Source organism: Rattus norvegicus, chromosome 12 (assembly GCF_021556685.1).
Source record: "Rattus norvegicus strain SHRSP/BbbUtx chromosome 12, alternate assembly SHRSP_T2T, whole genome shotgun sequence".
NCBI lineage: Eukaryota > Metazoa > Chordata > Mammalia > Rodentia > Muridae > Rattus > Rattus norvegicus.
In genome coordinates this window covers 10,274,777-10,295,854 of record NC_141545.1, presented here as the reverse complement: position 1 = coordinate 10,295,854, position 21,078 = coordinate 10,274,777, and positions in this window count along the sequence as shown.

Genomic DNA, 21,078 nt, shown 5'->3' with positions numbered 1-21,078 from the left:
TGGTTCCTTTGCCAGTAATGGCCATTCCATCCCCTAGACTCTAGGATAAAGCTTTCCATTCTGTTTTGGTTCCATCGGTGGTTGATGAGCCATAATTAAACCATGAATTAGCCAAATGCTGTGACCATTCCATTGGTCGCAATAATCCAAAAGGTGTCTCTATTAAAGGAGAGGTGAGTGGCTTACATATGGAGATTATAGGCAACTGAACTATTTCCTCAAAGTGAGAAAGCACAAAAGTTCACAAAGGAACTCATATTAGTACCATTTACAGTGTAAGTCTTTTCTTTACAGACCTAAGGCTGCAAAGCAATCTGCCTTCCAGCAGATCCAATCCATCACTGGAATGGATGCCCTTATGACCATAGAGTGGTTGGCAATGGCTGAGTGTAGGACACAAAATACCTCAAAAATGATCAGATTAGATTCTCAAGAGAGAGTACTTATTCTCTGCATAAGGGAAGTGTTTGCAATAGAACTCAATGGGCAAATTTTGGTGGACTCCCTTTTGTTTTATGAAGAGAACCCACTTGCCATACTCACCAATAAATATTATATACACAATTTAGGTATCATGGTTCAATATGGGTCAGGGCTGCGTGTTCAAATATGAGCTAACTAACTGTCTTAAAAGCTTCTCTTTGTTCTTGTCCCCATAGTAAATTAAATGCATATCTAGTAACATTATGGAGGGGTTTGATAATAATCTGTAAATATGGTATTTGATTCCTCCAGCATGCAAACATATTAATTAGGTGTGCAACTAAATTTTTCCCTGGGACTAGGGGATAGTTAAAATATTTAAATCTTGTCCAAGTCTATAAAACACCTAAAACTTTGTTGAGGTGTCTTGCCTTTTCACCTTGGCTTTACCTTGTTCAGCCATCATGTACCAGAGTATCAGTTACTGTCTCCATATAATTATGAACAGTGTCCTTAGTTGTATATGACAATCAAAATATCATGTACATAGCTTAAAAGTATGCAATCTGATTTAGGTAGCTTTTGCAGTGTCACATGAACAATAATTGGGGCTATTCTTTTTTTTTTCTTTTTTTTTTATTAACTTGAGTATTTCTTATATACATTTCGAGTGTTATTCCCTTTCCCGGTATCCGGGCAAACATCCCCCTCCCCCCTCCCCTTCCTTATGGGTGTTCCCCTCCCAACCCTCCCCCCACTGCCGCCCTCCCCCCACCAGTCTAGTTCACTGGGGGTTCAGTCTTAGCAGGACCCAGGGCTTCCCCTTCCATTGGTGCTCTTACTAGGATATTCATTGCTACCTATGAGGTCAGAGTCCAGGGTCAGTCCATGTATAGTCTTTAGGTAGTGGCTTAGTCCCTGGAAGCTCTGGTTGCTTGGCATTGTTGTACTTTTGGGGTCTCGAGCCCCTTCAAGCTCTTCCAGTTCTTTCTCTGATTCCTTCAATAGGGGACCTATTCTCAGTTCAGTGGTTTGCTGCTGGCATTCGCCTCTATATTTGCTGTATTCTGGCTGTGTCTCTCAGGAGCGATCTACATCCGGCTCCTGTCGGTCTGCACTTCTTTGCTTCATCCATCTTGTCTAATTGGGTGGCTGTATATGTATGGGCCACATGTGGGGCAGGCTCTGAATGGGTGTTCCTTCAGTCTCTGTTTTAATCTTTGCCTCTCTCTTCCCTGTCAAGGGTATTCTTGTTCCCCTTTTAAAGAAGGAGTGAAGCATTCACATTTTGATCATCCGTCTTGAGTTTCATTTGTTCTAGGCATCTAGGGAAGTTCAAGCATTTGGGCTAATAGCCACTTATCAATGAGTGCATACCATGTATGTCTTTCTGTGATTGGGTTAGCTCACTCAGGATGATATTTTCCAGTTCCAACCATTTGCCTACGAATTTCATAAAGTCGTTGTTTTTTTTATTTAGAGAATACTTTATTAGTTTTTGTAATCAAACCCACATAGATAATATCTTACATATTTAATACAGTGCGTTACCCCTGTACAAATGGAAAAAACTTAAGTTCAACATTTCTAGACCAATATGTTAATTTCTGTACAGTGCCAACTCAACACAGTAAACGGGGATACTTTTTTCCAAAGTTGACAGCACAGCTAAAGTTTCCAAAAATTCAAATTATATATCTGTATATATATTTATATTTATATAAAAAGACCAATAATAGCAGTGTGTTATGCATCAACATCAGCAACAGCTTTTCCAGGTTCTGCAGTCATCTGAACAAAACTGTAGAGACATCCAGCACACTCCATTAAAAAAAAAGTAAAAACTCTTGGGCATATACCCAAAAGATGCCTCAACATATAAAAGAGACACGTGCTCCACTATGTTCATCGCAGCCTTATTTATAATAGCCAGAAAATGGAAAGAACCCAGATGCCCTTCAACAGAGGAATGGATACAGAAAATGTGGTACATCTACACAATGGAATACTACTCAGCTATCAAAAACAACGAGTTTATGAAATTCGTAGGCAAATGGTTGGAACTGGAAAATATCATCCTGAGTGAACTAACCCAATCACAGAAAGACATACATGGTATGCACTCATTGATAAGTGGCTATTAGCCCAAATGCTTGAATTACCCTAGATCCCTAGAACAAACGAAACTCAAGACGGATGATCAAAATGTGAATGCTTCACTCCTTCTTTAAATGAGGAAAAAGAATACCCTTGGCAGGGAAGGGAGAGGCAAAGATTAAAACAGAGACTGAAGGAACACCCATTCAGAGCCTGTCCCACATTTGGCCCATACATATACAGCCACCCAATTGGACTAGATGGATGAAGCAAAGAAGTGCAGACCGACAGGAGCCGGATGTAGATCGCTCCTGAGAGACACAGCCAGAATACAGCAAATACAGAGGCGAATGCCAGCAGCAAACCACTGAACTGAGAATAGGTCCCCTATTGAAGGAATCAGAGAAAGAACTGGAAGAGCTTGAAGGGGCTCGAGACCCCAAAAGTACAACAATGCCAAGCAACCAGAGCTTCCAGGGACTAAGCCACTACCTAAAGACTATACATGGACTGACCCTGGACTCTGACCCCATAGGTAGCAATGAATATCCTAGTAAGAGCACCAGTGGAAGGGGAAGCCCTGGGTCCTGCTAAGACTGAACCCCCAGTGAACTAGTCTATGGGGGGAGGGCGGCAATGGTGGGAGGGTTGGGAGGGGAACACCCATAAGGAAGGGGAGGGGGGAGGGGGATGTTTGCCCGGAAACCGGGAAAGGGAATAACACTCGAAATGTATATAAGAAATACTCAAGTTAATAAAAAAAAAAAAACAAAAAAAAACAAAAAAAAAACAAAAAAAAATTTATTAACACAAGAAAGGCTTCTTAATAAAGTGTTGGAGAATAATAAAAAAAAAAAAGTAAAAAAACAAAACCCGAGAAAACAGCACAGTTCTGTTACTCTTGTGGTACCTGGCACCATTTTTTTTTAAATTAGCTTCTCAATCATCATCTGGAAAGAAAACATTCTGAGCAACATCATTAAAAACAGCTCTGATAAAGCACGGTCACTACTACGTATCATAAAGCAGGTACAAGCTATTTTACATCCACAGAGGTATGATACAGTACTGTCCTACATCTATAATACTAGAGGATACAATTTAAAAGGCATTATTTGAGACTTGATTCTACTTTTCCAGCAGAGGGCCCAAAGGATGGTGTGACATAGCTTTGTAAAGAAACATACTCTAGACAGGATTTCCTTTCACTAGTGGCACAGTTCTAAGGATTCATTCTCTCCATGAATGTCAGCTAAAACCGTTATTAAAAAATGAAATATCCCTAAAACAAAACCGTATAACCACCGGATTCACATGAAGATGACCTAGTGGAGACAAGCTGGACCTCACCTTACCAACAAGCTATCAAATCTGTTATGTTTAAACAGTGAGACCTCCAAGGAAGGAGATGCCAAGTAGTGCTTCAAAGCTTCGGACCACAATCAAACACAGCATCCTTTTCAACAAAAGCAGAAGCTCATCTGAATATGCTCAAGGATGCTGACATCAACATTTAATCATCTGCTCACTCATCCAGGAAGAAGGGGAGATCAGTTACTACTGTACTTTATTGTGTTCAACCAAATCACCATGTTACAAAAATAGCAAGCTGCCATAATAAAAAATAAGGCTCCTCTATCCAGCACCAGATAGCATCATTTTACTTTCAAGCCTAGAAATTGCACACTTGTATATAAACCAACCGAAGATGAGGATTGAGAGTTCATCTTGGTGGATTTTTCCTTTGATGAATATGAAGTGTCCTTCCTTATCTTTTTTGATGACTTTTAATTGAAAATTGATTTTATTTGATATTAGAATGGCTACTCCAGCTTGCTTCTTCTGACCATTTGCTTGGAAAGTTGTTTTCCAGCCTTTCACTCTGAGGTAGTGTCTGTCTTTGTCTCTGAGGTGTGTTTCCTGTAGCAGCAGAATGCAGGGTCCTCATTGCGTATCCAGTTTGTTAATCTATGTCTTTTTATTGGGGAGTTGAGGCCATTGATGTTGAGAGATATTAAGGAATAGTGATTATTGCTTCCCGTTATATTCATATTTGGATGTGAGGTTATGTTTGTGTGCTTTTCTTCTCTTTGTTTTGTTGCCAAGACGATTAGTTTCTTGCTTCTTCTAGGGTATAGCTTGCCTCCTTATGTTGGGCTTTACCCTTTATTATCCTTTGTAGTGCTGGATTTGTAAAAAGATATTGTGTAAATTTGGTTTTGTCATGGAATATCTTGTTTTCTCCATCTATGTTAATTGAGAGTTTTGCAGGATACAGTAACCTGGGCTGGCATTTGGGTTCTCTTAGGGTCTGTATGACATCAGTCCAGGATCTTCTGGCCTTCATAGTTTCTGGCGAAAAGTCTGGTGTGATTCTGATAGGTCTGCCTTTATATGTTACTTGACCTTTTTCCCTTACTGCTTTTAATATTCTTTCTTTATTTTGTGCGTTTGGTGTTTTGACTATTATGTGACAGGAGGAGTTTCTTTCATGGCCCAATCCATTTGGAGTTCTGTAGGCTTCTTGTATGCCTATGGGTATCTCTTTTTTTAGGTTAGGGAAGTTTTCTTCTATGATTTTGTTGAAGATATTTACTGGTCCTTTGAGCTGGGAGTCTTCACTCTCTTCTATACCTATTATCCTTAGGTTTGATCTTCTCATTGAGTCCTGGATTTCCTGTATGTTTTGGACCAGTAGCTTTTTCTGCTTTACATTATCTTTGACAGTTGAGTCAATGATTTCTAGGGAATCTTCTGCTCCCGAGATTCTCTCTTCCATCTCTTGTATTCTGTTGGTGAATCTTGTATCTACAGCTCCTTGTCTTTTCTTTTGATTTTCTATGTCCAGGGTTGTTTCCATGTGTCCTTTCTTGATTGCTTCTATTTCCATTTTTAATTCCTTCAACTGTTTGATTGTGTTTTCCTGGAATTCTTTCAGGGATTTTTGTGTCTCCTCTCTATGGGTTTCTACTTGTTTATTTATGTTTTCCTGGAATTCTTTCAGGCATTTTTGCGATTCCTCTCTGTAGGCTTCTACTTGTTCTCTAAGGGAGTTCTCCACGTCTTCCTTGAAGTCCTCCAGCATCATGATCAAATACGATTTTGAAACTAGATCTTGCTTTTTTGGTGTGTTTGGATATTCCATGTTTATTTTGTTGGGAGAATTGGGCTCCGATGATGCCATGTAGTCTTGGTTTCTGTTGCTTGGGTTCCTGTGCTTGCCTCTCGCCATCAGATTATCTCTAGTGTTACTTTGTTCTGCTATTTCTGACAGTGGCTAGACTGTCCTATAAGCCTGTGTGTCAGGAGTGCTGTAGACCTGTTTTCCTGTTTTCTTTCAGCCAGTTATGGGGACAGAGTGTTCTGCTTTTGGGCGTGTAGTTTTTCCTCTCTATAGGTCTTCAGCTGTTCCTGTGGGCCTGTGTCTTGAGTTCACCAGGCAGGTTTCTCGCAGGGGAAAAGTTGGTCCTACCCGTGGTTCCAAGGCTCAAGTTTGCTCTCGGGGTACTGCCCAAGTCCTCTCCGCGGCGGCAGCAACCGGGAAGATCTGCGCTGCTCTTTCCGGGAGCCTCCGTGCACCAGGGTTCCAGATGGCGTTTGGTGTTCTCCTCTGGCGTCTGGATGTGCGCAGTGTGCAGTCTCCTCTGGTCTTTCAGGCGTGTCTGCCTCTCCGAAGGTCCAGCTCTCCCTCCCACGGGACTTGGGTGCAGAGAACTGTTTATCCGGTCTGTTTCCCTCAGGTTCTGGCGGTGTCTCAGGTGCAGGGGCCCTGCCTCTCCTGGGCCCTCCCCTACGGGAACCCAGAGGCCTTATACAGTTGCCTCTTGGGCCAGGGATGTGGGCAGGGGTGGGCAGTGTTGGTGGTCTCCTCCGCTCTGCAGCCTCAGGAGTGCCCACCTGACCAGGCGGTGAGGTCTCTCTCCCACGGGGTTTGGGAGCAGAGATGAGAGGAAAGTTTTGCTGTGTGTGTTACAGCTCTAGTTCACAGACCAAGTCGTTGTTTTTGATAGCTGAGTAATATTCCATTGTGTAGATGTACCACATTTTCTGTATCCATTCCTCTGTTGAAGGGCATCTGGGTTCTTTCCAGCTTCTGGCTATTATAAATAAGGCTGCAATGAACATAGTGGAGCACGTGTCTTTTTTATATGTTGGGCATCTTTTGGGTATATGCAATTGGGGCTATTCTTATACCCTTGAGGCACTCCTTTGAATCTGCACTGTTTATTGTTCCAGGTTAAATTAGTAAGGTCTCAAGAACAAACATGGAGTGGTATGCTAAATAAAATGTCTGATAAGTTATGGTGTCAACAAAATTTTGGTTATAAATCCCAAATTTTACGAATGTATCTTCTGCATCAGGTAAATTTCTCAGCAATTGTGGAGAAAGCTGATCAATGTTCCTAAGAGGCTACTGTTCACCTCTATTGACTAAGTTCCTTCTTTAATAGTCAAAGAGGACTATTGAAGTAAAAGGATTGTGAGGGTTTGATATTACTTTCCTTCAATAACTTACTTAACATGTTAGTGACAGTTTCATCACTTCCCTTGATTGGTAATGCTTGGTTCTATTAAAAGAAATTGTACTTGAGTGATATTACATTCCAAGGGTATAAGGTTTTTAATGTAAGGCCATTCAAAAAATAATTTGGGTATGATATTTATATGCAGCACACAGTAAGGTGATAGTGTAAATATTGTGGGGGATATTTAGAGATCAATTGTAGAATAATAATTATATACTTACTATTCCTGCTGTAAATGATTTTTCTGCTACTCCTTCAATGTTTATACAATTTGGAATGGTGGTCAGTGTGAGTAGAGGTTACAAATTGTTACCTGGCTTCCTGTATTTATCACCCACTTTGTCTCTTGGATCTTTTCCTTGATTTTTGCTGGGATCTGTATGAAGCCTCTGGGGTTCTTTTCTAATTTTGGAGTTTTCAATATAATGCATTCTTTGGTCTGTCTAGCAATCTGTTCTGGAATCCTCCCCGTGAGACTGTCTTTTTGGCATCTGGTCTAATCTTCCAAAGGGTCTTATATTCCAGATTTTCTGAAAGAATGGAAGATTGGGTCTGGGATAAGAAACTCTTGTCTCACCTTTGCCTAAAATGGTCACATTTTAGGTGAGTTTTTCAATGGTGCTAGTTTACTTTAATTGTGTACATTAGACTGGAGGGATTCTATGCTATCTATCTCTGGTTCTTTAGTCTGATTGAGGGAATTAATAGCTTCTCCAATAGCTTGGTATTGGTCAGAGTCTATGTCAATGCCATTCTCAAATGTGAAGGGTGCTCTTAATTGGAATTTTTCTCATGCTGGGGAGTTGCAATGACACCTTGTAGTGTTGGATTGTTAGGTAAGTTAAGCATACTCAACTTCCAATCAAATTCAATTGCTTCTTTATTATTTTTCCATTGTGTCTTTGCCTCAAATTGATTTAGATTAAGTGTAGGAAAATCCTGCTTCTACGCAGCTGTTGCACAATACAATAAAGGGTGGGTTTCCCTCTGGTTACATCTAAAATTTTTTCCAGGCCTTTAAAATGTTGTGGTTTTCTATGAGCCATTTGACTCGCTCATCACTTCTGAGTCCAACATTAGTTCTCTTTTCCCACAAGCAGGCTATGTAGGATGCATACTTATCTACTCTTTGTGTAAAATCTTGTCTTATTTGCAGCAGCTCTGTCCTTGTAAATGGCCTAGATTCTACTTCATTGGTCACATGAGTATGCTTGGTTAAACAGCTCGGAGCAGCCTTAACCATATTGGCAATTTCTGGTAGAGAGATCTTGGTATCGCTGTAGGATCTGACTGGGCCCTTAACAGCTGCCTCCAGTTCTCTCTGAATGGGTAGTTTCTCCATCTTTCTGCCAAGATGCTAGCTAGATGCTTACCTTTTATTCTATTGGAGGCAATACCTTTAATCATTTTTCATAAGAACCCAGAGGCTTCTGAGGTGTTTGGCCTCTCCAGTAAGGGCTCAACGACCACTGGGGTAGGCAACAGAACCTTAGGTTCCTTCTTGAGAATTGGCAATTTTTGTTGTACTAAGCAACATGTTCTATCCCATCTACCCCTCAGGAAGATTCTTGTCATTTACATTCAGGGTGTGTGTGTGTGTGTGTGTGTGTGTGTGTGTATGTGTGTGTGTGTGTGTGTGTGTAAGAAATACAGGTTTTATTTAACCAGATTTCACAACTGAATATTTTTTCTAAAAACTTTACCAAGTGTACAGTTTATATACAGTTCAAAGTGCTGAACAAAAGAGTAGGTCCCACTGATCCAAAAATACTGTAGCCATTCATCCAAGTTAAAGACAGATTTACACACTGTACAGCACTCCACATGGCATGGAAGCCGTCACTTCTGTGTATAAACTTCAAAATGCTACAAAAATAAGATTTAGATTGTATTTCAGCTTTCATACATGCAATATGACCTCAAGCCTAGAACCCTTAGTAGTAATAGGTGTCTGTATTGAGTCCCCATCCTATGTGGTACTCATGAATGTGAAACTATGCTCAGTATATGGCAGACATAAGAGCAGAGACGATGGATAATAAATGTCAAATATAAGGTAGTTCTTTTCTTTCTGGAAAGGAGTTTATGTATTTAATAGTGTGCTAGGAGAATTTTAAATTAAAAGAAATATTCTAAGTGAGCTGAAAAATTATACTTCATGAACAGTAAAATTACTTTTGGGGTAATACATCAATCATATCTGCAGATAGATAAACAAAACTATGTGAAGTAGTATTTCAACACAGCCACAAGAAGTACTTATGTAGTTATTATTCAAAAAGGCCAGAAAAACTATTTAAACCCACAGGTGCTAATTCATGACTCAGCAAGTAACAGTTGAGCTATGGAGTGACTCTAAGACACTGGACCACAAGCTTTCCTCAAGAGACATTGAGTTCTTCGTGGTGACTGGGTAAGAATGTGACATGAAGAAACATAGAGTCGGTGGGCATCTCAGCACAAACTTATGTCCCTGTGGGTACATTCATTTTCTTCTTCTTTTTTTTTTTTATTAACTTGAGTATTTCTTACTTACATTTCGATTGTTACTCCCCTACCCAGTTTCTGGGCCAACATCCCCCTAATCCCTCTCCTCCACTTTTATACAGGTTCCCCTCCCCATCCTCACCCCACTACTACCCTCCCCCCAACAATCTCGTTCACAGGGGTGGGGATCAGTCTTGGCAGGACCAAGGGCTTCCCCTTCTACTGGAACTCTTACTAGGCTATTCATTGCTACCTATGAAGTTGGAGCCCAGGGTCAGTCCATGTATAGTCTTTGGGTAGTGGCTTAGTCCCTGCAAGCTCTGGTTAGTTGGCATTGTTGTTCATATGGGGTTTCGAGCCCCTTCAACCTCTTCCAGTCCTTTCTCTGATTCCTTCAACGGGGGTCCTGTTCTCAGTTCAGTGGATTGCTGCTGGCATTTGCCCATGTATTTGCTGTATTCTGGGTATGTCTCTCAGGAGAGATCTACATCCGGTTCCTGTCTGCCTGTGCTTCTTTGCTTCATCCATCTTATCTAGTTTGGTGGCTGTATATTTATGGGCCACATGTGGGACAGGCTCTGCATGGGTGTTCCTTCTGTCTCTGTTCTAAACTTTGCCTCCCTATTCCCTCTCAAGAGTATTCTTGTTCCCCTTTTAAAGGAGTGAAGCAATTGCATTTTGGTCATCCTTCTTGAGTTTCATGTGTTCTGTGCATTTAGGGCAATTCAATCATTTGTGCTAATAGCCACTTATCAATGTATGCATACCATGTGTGTTTTTCTGTTATTGGGTTACCTAATTCAGGATGATATTTTCCAGTTCCATCCATTTGCCCATGAATTTAATAAAGTCATTGTTTTTGATAGCTGAGTAAAATTCCATTGTGTAGATGTACCACATTTTCTGTATCCATTCCTCTGTTGAAGGGCATCTGGGTTCTTTCCAGATTCTGGCTCTTATAAATAAGGCTGCAATGAACATAGTGGAGCATGTGTCTTTGTTGGGGCTTCTTTTGGGTATATGCCCAAGAGAGGTATAGCTGGGTCCTTAGGTAGTTCAATGTCCAATTTTCTGAGGAACCTCCAGACTGATTTCCAGAATGGATGTACCAGTCTGCAATCCCACCAACAATGGAGGAGTGTTCCTCTACTCCACATCCTCGCCAGCATTTGCTGTCACCTGAGTTTTTGATCTTAGCCATTCTCACTGGTGTGAGGTGAAATCTCAGGGTTGTTTTGATTTGAATTTCCCTTATGACTAAAGATGTTAAACATTTCCTTAGGTGTTTCTCAGCCATTTGTCATTCCTCAGCTGTGAACTCTTTGTTTAGCTCTGAACACCATTTTAAATAGGGTTATTTGTCTCTTTGTGGTCTAACTTCTTGAGTTCTTTGTATATTTTGGATATAAGCCCTCTATCTGTTGTAGGATTGGTAAAGATCTTTTCCCAATCTGTTGGTTTCTGTTTTGTCCTAACAACATTGTCCTATGCTTACAGAAGCTTTGCAGTTTTATGGGATCCCATTTGTCAATTCTTGATCTTAAAGCATACGCCATTGATGTTTTGTTCAGGAAATTTTCTCCAGTGCCCATGTGTTTGAATATCTTCCACACTTTTTATTCTATTAGTTAGAGTGTATCTGGTTTGATGTGGAGGTCCTTGATCCACTTGGACTTAAGCTTTGTACAGGGTTATAAGCATGGACAGATCTGCATTCTTCTACATGTTGACCTCCAGTTGAACCAGCACCATTTGCTGAAAATCCTATCTAAAAAAGATGTTTTTATTGTTTTAATTAAAACTGCAAAATAAGCTCTGTATCTTAAAATGCAGACAAATAAATTTTATCCATAAATATTCTTTGAAATATAATGCATTCTGAATACTTTTCCTCTGCCCTTCTACTCTCTGATCTCTTTTTGCCTCTGCAAGCACCCCTTCTTCCTTGAAAATCACTTTCCTATATTCATGACAATTTATGTCGTGACCCACTGTGACATCTGTTTGACCATGGGCTTGGGACTATGCACTGGTAGGCTAACTGGTGGGTATACAGTTAGATACACTTCTCCTTTCTCCAAAATCTATCAGTTGCCAATAGTTTAGAATTATGTGTTACAGCCTTGTGGTTCTTTCCCTATCTCTAGTGGATTGGCCAGTTTTGTGTACTTCCATTGCCAGTAACTGCAGTTGGTTTGTATTCATGATTCCTATGTTCTCACCTTGCTTAAAAGATGACACTCCACAGCTCTTCCTTTTTTGGGCATTTACTTTCTTTACATCATGCCTTTCTCAGCAATGTCTAGTATTAAGACAGTATTGTAAATGTCTAAGAGTATATTTTAATACTGAAATAAAAAGCCATCCAGCAAGAAAATGAAACTCACTCCAATGATAACATGAAATGGGGTATGTAGATGACTCAGTAAATAAAGTGCTTGCCATGCAAGCATGAGGACCAGTGTTTAGATAAACCAAACCCCACATAAAGCTATATGCATTAGTATTTGTTTTTAGTCACACCACTACTATGATGAGATGGAAAACAGAGATGAGATAATTCCAGAAGGTCAAGGGCAATGAACCTCTCACATGTAGTAATACATACAAATACTATTTTTTGTGGTTTGCCCTGAAGTTACTGCATTTTGATGCTAATTCCACTGCCCCAAGGACAGCTGCCTAGTCAAGGACTCAGAACTCAGGTGACTTCACCAGAACCACCTCTCCATTGAATTTGTAAAGAACTGGTGAGGGGCAGGTACAGGATACAAAGAGGCCTGTCATTGGAGAAGGAAGGATGGGCAGGAGAGAAGTTTGAAGGAAGAGGAGGAGACTAGGACTAGAGAGGAGACAGGACAGATGAAGAGAGGGGAGAAGCCATGGCAAGTGATGTTAAGATTCTGCTCTGTGTATTTATAGGTTGTTATCAATGTTCCTAAGGGATGGATGGTACCGGGCTTTGTATGTTTAAGTGGGCAATTATATCTTACCAATTGGGTCAAATATTATTGTGTTGTGTGTTCCTTTATGTGAGGGTTTGAGTGTAGAAAAGTGTGCGGCTGGGATGTGTTTCGACCCAGATATCTAGCAGATATCTTGGGGCACAGTGGTGTGGACCCAGTGGGTAAAAGACATCCATACTTTCTTATTTTTATATTTTTACAACAACAACTATTTCTCAGACAAAGTAAACAGTGAGTAATAACATCTAAGGTTGCCTTCTAACCTCTACATGTATGTCCTGGTATGCACACCAAAGGAACTTTATATCCTACTACAAAGATAATTGCATATCCATGTTCTATACTACTTTATTCACAATATCCAAGAACTGGAATCAACCTAGATGACCATAAACTGACTAATGGGTAATGAAAATATGGTACATGTTCACAATAGAATACGCCTTAATTTTAAACAAAACTTAAATCATGAAATTTTTAGGTAAATGGATCAAATAAGAAAAATTACACTGTGTAGCATCACCTGGACACAGAAAGACAAACGCCATTTGTTCCTTTACATATAAAAGTTCTACATATGATGATTTGTGTGTTTGACATGGAGTACATGTGGAAAGTAGAAGAGGATGTCTGGTGGCAGGGCTTGGGGTTCAGTTAGGCAGGAAGATGATAAAATGTCAGTTGGGAATGAGAATCGTGGAGGCAGAAGTGTCCAAGTGTGTAATACAATGAAGAGGAATGGGGAACAAGAGATCAACGGAAGGCTTATCCAAAACATATGAAGAGTATATGCAGAAATCCTGTGATCATGTGATCCAAGTTCAAAACACAAGATGATCCATGTGTAGTGGTACATATGTCTAATCCCAGAACATAGGAGACAGTGATAGGCAAGTTTAAATAGAAATGAGGACAGGGATACAGGACAAAGGATTAGTAGAGGTATATTAAAAAGAAGGCTGTGTAGTTTCCTCTTGGGCCATGGATGGGGGCAAAAGTGGGCAGAAGAGGCAGTCTGTGCTCTGGTTTCAGGATTGTCCACACTTCTGAATGTTCAGCTCTCTCCCCAATGGGATTTGGGAGCAGGGAGCTGTGATACTGGTACAGTCCAGTTCCAGGCACAACAAGAAACCAGAAGTGCTCTGTCACAGAGGACTTCTCCGTTTGTGTGTCCTGAGTACACCAGGCAAGTCACTTGGAGCAGAAAAGTTGGTCTTACCTCTGCTGTCAGGAGTCTAGGCACTCCTGGTGACTGGCTTTCAGCTCTTGGCACAGGCAGGAACTGGAAGGGTCCTGACCCTGACTGCTCCTATGTCCCTGAGCCCAGGGGACACAGGTAGCACTAGGCAATTTCCTCCTGGGTCAGGAATGTGGGCAGAGAGTAGTCTCTTCTGAGTTCTCAGGAATGTCTGCACTTCAGAGGGTCCAGCTCTTTTCCCCCACAGGATTCAGTGCAGGGATTCGGTGGGACTGGTCCCAGTAATGCTGTGTAGTTTCCTCTTGGGCCAGGAATGTGAGCAAAGGTGGGCTGAAGTGGTAGTCTATCCTGCAGTCTCAGGATTGTCCACACTTCTGGGTGTTCAGCTCTTTCCAACAGGATTTGAAGAAGGGGAGGGGGAGGAGATAGGGGGCTTATGGACAGGAAACCAGAAAAGGGAATAACATCTGAAATGCAATAAATATACATCAAAAATTGAAAAAAAGCTAATGCTGTAAAATGGCTTACGATGCTGAACTAATTTGTAAGCTACTTAAAAATGATTTGAAAAAGGTATCCTACATAAGTTAACAGTGCTACTCCTAGAAGTCATAGATTACTTAATGACAATCTCAGTGTCAAACTCAGACTACCCCACTATTTATTAGTCAGAGAAGGCCCAAAGTCACCTAAAACAATATAGTCTATTGCCAGTACTTTTGGTTGCCCACCATAACTAAATATTAAGACCCCTTGTTGTAGACACCACTTTTTAGTTACAAAAATACAAAGACATCACACTTGATCTGACCAAGAAACTCTCTCTGATGGATGGTTTTTGTAGTACTAAAAGATAGAATGTTTGTTGCTGAAGGTGTTGGAAGCCTTCAGTGGCCTTGTCTAATGCTAGACCCTACATTCTATAACAACCTGCCAGGTAAGATATATCCAATGGTAAGATAGGAATAACCCTACTTGTTGGAGTAAACAACCACTCTTAATTATGTTTTAGATTTGTTCTGAGGGAGAGAATTCATGCCTGATACTGTAAGCAGAGTCAAAAGCTATGACTAAGAAAGTCATAGGCCCTAGCGCAGAACCTATTGGTGCTTTTTCCTAAGGTGTCATGTTGTCAAGCATGGTTGATATGCCCACTGATATTCCACTGGAGACAAAAAAGCTTTCTTTATATGCAGAGATTTCTGCTACTTAAACCATGGTCAAAGAAGCTTTTATTGTAGCAGATAGAAGTTAATGCAAAGAGGGATCACTGTTTAAAGTGCTAAAAGTAAGCAACTGGGTTTAGTCACAAGATGGGACATATATACCAAGGACCCACTTCCAACCAAAGTTTGGGAATATCACGGGGGATGCAGGAGAGGAAGAGGGAGAGGAAGAGGAAGAGAGAGAGAGAAAAGAGGGAAAAATGTAAGAATAGAGGGTAGTGCTGAGAAATGTCCTCTGGACATGACATGACTATTAAACACATAAAATCACTGCAAATATGATTAGCCACAAATATTAGAGCGAGATCACGCCAGCTAACAATTCTAGAATGGATTGTAGCAAGGCTGTCAATAGCATACCTGAGATATTGGCAACTGATAACTTCTGAGGGTGACAGAGGCATTTTTCTTTATGAGTGTAGCCACTGATAGGTTTCCATCCACAAATGGATAACCCCATACTAATGCAAATATTTATAGCAACAATTAAACCCCATGACTTGATATATGTTGTGAGAGGGGAGAAATATTTTCTCTAATGGAATGTCACTGGGTTTATCAACCATACTCTAGAGCAGGCCACATATCCTCGAATAGTTTGCAACACAAGGGAAACTCCAAATTTTTATTTCATTTTTTGGGGGGGTTGTTTTGTTGTTTTGTTTTACTTTGCTTTTCTTCTCAGGGTTGCTTGTTTATTTTGACATTTGCTTTTGATTTTTTTGTTATTTTGAGAGAGAAAAGTAAAAGAGAGGGACAGTAAAAGAACATGAATTGTATGTGTGGGGAGGTAGGGAAGATCTAGGGAAGATCTAGGAGGCTGGAAAAGGAAAAGAATATAATTAAAATAGGTACATAAAATTTTTCTTTGTTTTTCAGTGGAAAATAGAAAAAGGAGATTTATTCAAAGTGACCACATTGAGACAAGGGACAAAGAAATCCAGCAAAGTGCTCAAGTCCATATTTTGTGTCTGGAGTTCTGGAGGCTGATGTGCCCTCTAATCTAGCAAGAAGTGTATGCCCCAGTTGAGGGAGGGGACATGATCACAAGGAGGAGAAAGGGGCTTAGGGATATAATAAGTAGCCTATATTACCTTCTGGCAGGCATGGCCTATGGGTGAGCATGTGATGTCTACCCAATAGAACCTAGAAAATGTAGGAATTGTGTAGGTGGATGGCTGACCTGGTCTTTTGGCATATATGACCTGTGGTTGGACAATGCAGCAGCAAATTTAGCTAACCACTTCATGCTCCCAGTGGGTCATAGTCCTAGCCACCTCTCAGAGCATTCTGAATTCAGAAATGAAAGACATACACAAACACGTGCACACGAACACGCCATCCCCTTCCCCCTCCCACACAGGCCAGTTAACTACAAATCTCTTGACTAGCTCAGAGGCTGGGCAGTTACAATTCTTCCAGCTGCTAGCAAACACTTCCTTCTGGTAATTCACAGGTAACATCTTTTAAAGTCTAAAATGTTCATCTCTGCTACTTCAAACACAAATGTGGGGAGGTGGCCACTATTGCCACTTTCCTTGATTCTCACATATCTGAGCTCCTTTAAGTCTAGTCGTTTGTCTTCCTGGTCATGGTGATCTTTGCCTTCTTTCTTCTCTCACCCAGTTGTAGCCCAAGCAAAACCCGTGGTCCCACCTCAGTCTACCAGCCCAGCCATTGACTGTACAACATTTCTTTAAGGCCAACCAAGTCCAGATTAAGGTGGAAACTCTCAGCTTTTGGAGGTGAATTGAATTGAGACATCATCAAAATTAATTCCTAACATGATAAGGGTGTTTTCCAGAGGGAACCAAGAGAGTGTGCTTAGACCAACAGGCAGGCAGCCTACCTGGTCTTCTGGCAGGGGTGGGAAGGGCAGCAGGAATCTGTCTCAGGGAACGAAATAAGTGAGGGTGTCTATGGGCAGTTCCTCTACCTTGTCATCTATGGCTTATTTGGTGTATGTGTATTTTATAGAGGGAACTGAGATAGTAGGGAAGGTCGAACAGCAGGTGACCTACGTCTCTTCTGGAAGGTGCATCTGTGGTTGAACTGTATGTGTACCTCAGAAACATAAGACTGTAGGATTGGGTCTGTGGGCAGGTCGCCTAGCTGTTCTACTGGAAAGTGTGCCTTGGTTGAGCTGGGTTATTTATCAGAGTGAACATCAAGAGTAGGGAAGCTCCACAGGTGCAACAAATTTAACATTTTAATTGTAAATATATGTAAAGAAAACAATTCAGACTGCAACCACTGAAAGTAATGAACTATCTCTAGCCTCTGGGACATCTAAGAAAGCCCCTGTAAAGATTTGGCATGACTCTGTGGATGAGAATATCTGTTATGGATCAATTGCAGAACAAGAAATGAGGAAATATCATCCCAGGAATCATTATTGTCACCAAGAGTCCAGTTTGAGCCCTAGGAGATTCAATGTGAATGTTGTCCCACAGGTATTCAGTTTCTGTGGAAACAAAGATAAAAGGGGATTTGCTGCAACTAGAAGATATCATTTCAAGAGTTTGTGGCGTTCATAGATATAGCTGCACACAAAAAAGGAATGGACTCTGTTAAGAGCTTTTACAAAGAAAAGAATTGTTTCAAAATGATGGAAACAAACATTCACTGGGCATCATTCTCTGCCTTCCCACATCACAAATCAATTGAATACCTGCCTAGTCCCTGGATCTTATCCAGGACAGTGCTTCCTCAGAAAAAAATACTTGGATTCCTAGAGCAAGAGTCTCTAAGGGATGGCTCAGAATTTAATTTTCTGTCAATGGTCCAAGAAAACTACTTTTTTCCATGTTGGTGTGGTGAGTTTGAATGAAAATGTCTACCATAGTCCCATAGAAAGCGTGATATTGTTGGAGTAGATATGGTCTTGTTGGAGAAAATGTTCTACTGAGGATGGGCTTTGAGGTTTCCGAAGCTCAAGATAGGACCACTGTAACTCTCTTTTCGTGCTGCCTGCTGGCCCAGATGTAGATCTTTCAGCTCCTTCTCCAGCACCATGTCTTCCTGCATGCATGTCAACAATGCTTCCCACCCTGGCAATAATAAACTAAACCTTTGAACATATGAGGAAGTTCCAATTAAATGTTTTCCTTTAAAAGAGTTGACATGATCATGGTATCTATCCACTGCCAGAAAACTCAAGACAATGGGGAAATAGTTAATCAAAATTGGCCCTCATTCAGCATGTTTGAATTCACAGTAGAGAGGTCACATACATGCTGACTGTCATAGTCTTCAGTCATAGCTTGGTGTGAGATAATTCATACCAGAGACAGCCCCTCTGAATGAGATAGGTATTGGGAAGTTTTTGTAGTGTTAATTTTTTATTTGGCCCTAGTACATCCATATAAGAATATATTAAATATAATCCATTCTTTTAATTTTTCATACCCTACACACAGCTGAGTCATTTTGCACTGGGGTAATATCCTAGAACTGAACATAGAAAAATTGTCAAGCAAATAAGCTATCTTGTTGGTTCAATGTCTGATTCATGCCACTCAGAAAACCTATGAACTCAACAAATGTTTATGCACATAAAGATATTCCGCAGTAGCAAATATTCATTTAATATCAATATATACTCAAGAGTCATTATTTGAGTATAATAAATGTGACAAATTTTTCAATAGGGCTCATCTGTCATATTCATAATATCTTAGATGAGAATCTGGGTTAAAGCAAATTGGAAAATCAGAATATATACATAAGATGATGCTGTTAAAACACAAATGCTGATACGGCCTCTGGGAACTGGTAGATAGGAGCACTGGAGCTGCAGGTCCCCTGTGCCCCAGACACCTCCGGAACCTGAAAGGACCGGATCAACAGCTCTCTGCAACCAAATCCCGTGGGAGGGAGAGCAAAACCTTCAGAGAGGCAGACACGCCTAGGAAGCCAGAAGAGACTACACTCTACCCACATTTCTGACTCCAGAGGAAAACACCAAACGCCATCTCGGACCCTGGTGCACAGGGGCTCCCGGAAAAGGCAGCACAGGCCCTACTGGTTGATGCCCTCAAGGAGAGCTCATAAGCAACACCCCACGAGCAAACATGAGCCTCCGGACCCCAGGTAAGACCAACTTTTCTCCTCCAAGTGACCTGGCTGGTGAACTCAGGACACAGGCCCACAGGAACAGCTGAAGACGTGTAGACAGGAAAAACCACACACCTGAAAGCAGAAGACTCTGTTCCCATAACTGGCTGAAAGAAAACAGGAAAAGAGGTCTACAGCACTCCTGACACACAGGCTTAGAAGACAGTCTAGCCACTGTCAGAAATAGCAGAACAAAGTAACACCAGAGATAATCTGATGGCGAGAGGCAAGCACAGGAACCCAAGCAACAGAAACCAAGACTACATGGCATCATCGGAGCCCAATTCTCCCACTAGAGCAAACACTCAATATCCAAACACACCAGAAAAGCAATATCTAGATTTAAAATAATATTTGATCATGATGCTGGAGTACTTCAAGAAAGACATGAAGAACTCCCTTAGAGAAATGCAGGAAAACAGAAATAAACAAGTAGAAGCCTATAGAGAGGAATAGCAAAAATCCCTGAAAGAATTCCAGGAAAACACAATCAAACAGTTGAAGGAATTAAAAATGGAAATAGAAGCAATGAAGAAAAAACACAGGGAAACAACCCTGGATATAGAAAACCAAAGGAAGAGACAAGGAGCCGTAGATAAAAGCATCACCAAGAGAATACAAGAGATAGAAGAGAGAATCTCAGGAGCAGAAGATTCCATAGAAATCATTGACAAAACTGTCAAAGATAATGTAAAACTGAAAAAGTCACTGGTCCAAAACATGCAGGAAATCCGGGACTCAGTGAGATGGTCAAACCTAAGGATAATAGGAATAGAAGAGAGTGAAGATTCCAGCTCAAAGGACCAGTAAATATCTTCAACAAAATCATAGAAGAAAACTTCCTTAACCGAAAGGCAGAGATGCCCGTAAACATACAAGAAGCCTACAGAACTCTAAATGGATTGGGCCAGAGAAGAAACTCCTCCCATCACATAATAGTCAAAACACCAAATGCACAAAATAAAGAAAGAATATTAAAAGGAGTAAGGGAAAAAGGTCAAGTAACATATAAAGGCAGATCTATCAGAATCACCCAGACTTCTCGACAGAGATTATGAAAGCCAGAAGATCCTGGCCAGATGTCATAGAGACCCTAAGAGAACACAAATGCCAGTCAAGTTTACTGTAAGCTGCAAAACTCGCAATTAACGTAGATGGAGAAACCAAGATATTCCATGACAAAACCAAATTTACACAATATCTTTCTACAAATCCAGCACTACAAACGATAATAAATGGTAAAGTCCAAGATAAGGGGGCAAACTACACCCTAGAAAAAGCAAGAAACTAATTGTCTTAGCAACAAAACAAAGAGAAAAAAGCACACAAACATAACCTGATATGAATATAACAGGAAGCAATAATCACTATTCCTTAATATCTCTCAACATCAATGGTCTCAACTCCCCAATAAAAAGACATAGATTAATAAACTAGGTATGCAATGAGGACCCTGCATTCTGCTGCCTATAGGAAACACACATCATAGACAAAGACAGACTCTACGTCAGAGTGAAAGGCTGGAAAACAACTTTCCAAGCAAATGGTCAGAAGAAGCAAGCTGCAGTAGCCATTCTAATATCGAATAAAATCAATTTTCAACTAAAAGTCATCAAAAAAGATAAGGAAGGACATTTCATATTCATCAAAGGAAAAATCCATCAAATGAACTCTCAATCCTTAATATCTATGCCCCAAACACAAGGGCATCTACATACATAAAAGAAACCTTACTAAAGCTCAAAACACACATTGTACCTCAAACAATAATAGTGAGAGATTTCAACACCCCACTCTCATCAATGGACAGGTCATGGAAACAGAGATTAAACAGAGACGTAGACAGACTAAGAGAAATCATGAACCAAATGGACCTAACAGATATGTATAGATCATTCTATCCTAACGCAAAAAAATAGACATTCTTCTCATCACCTCATGGTACTTTCTCCAAAATTGACCATATAATTGGTCAAAAAACAGGCCTCAACAAATATAGAAAGATAGAAATAATCCCATACGTCCAATCAGACCACCAC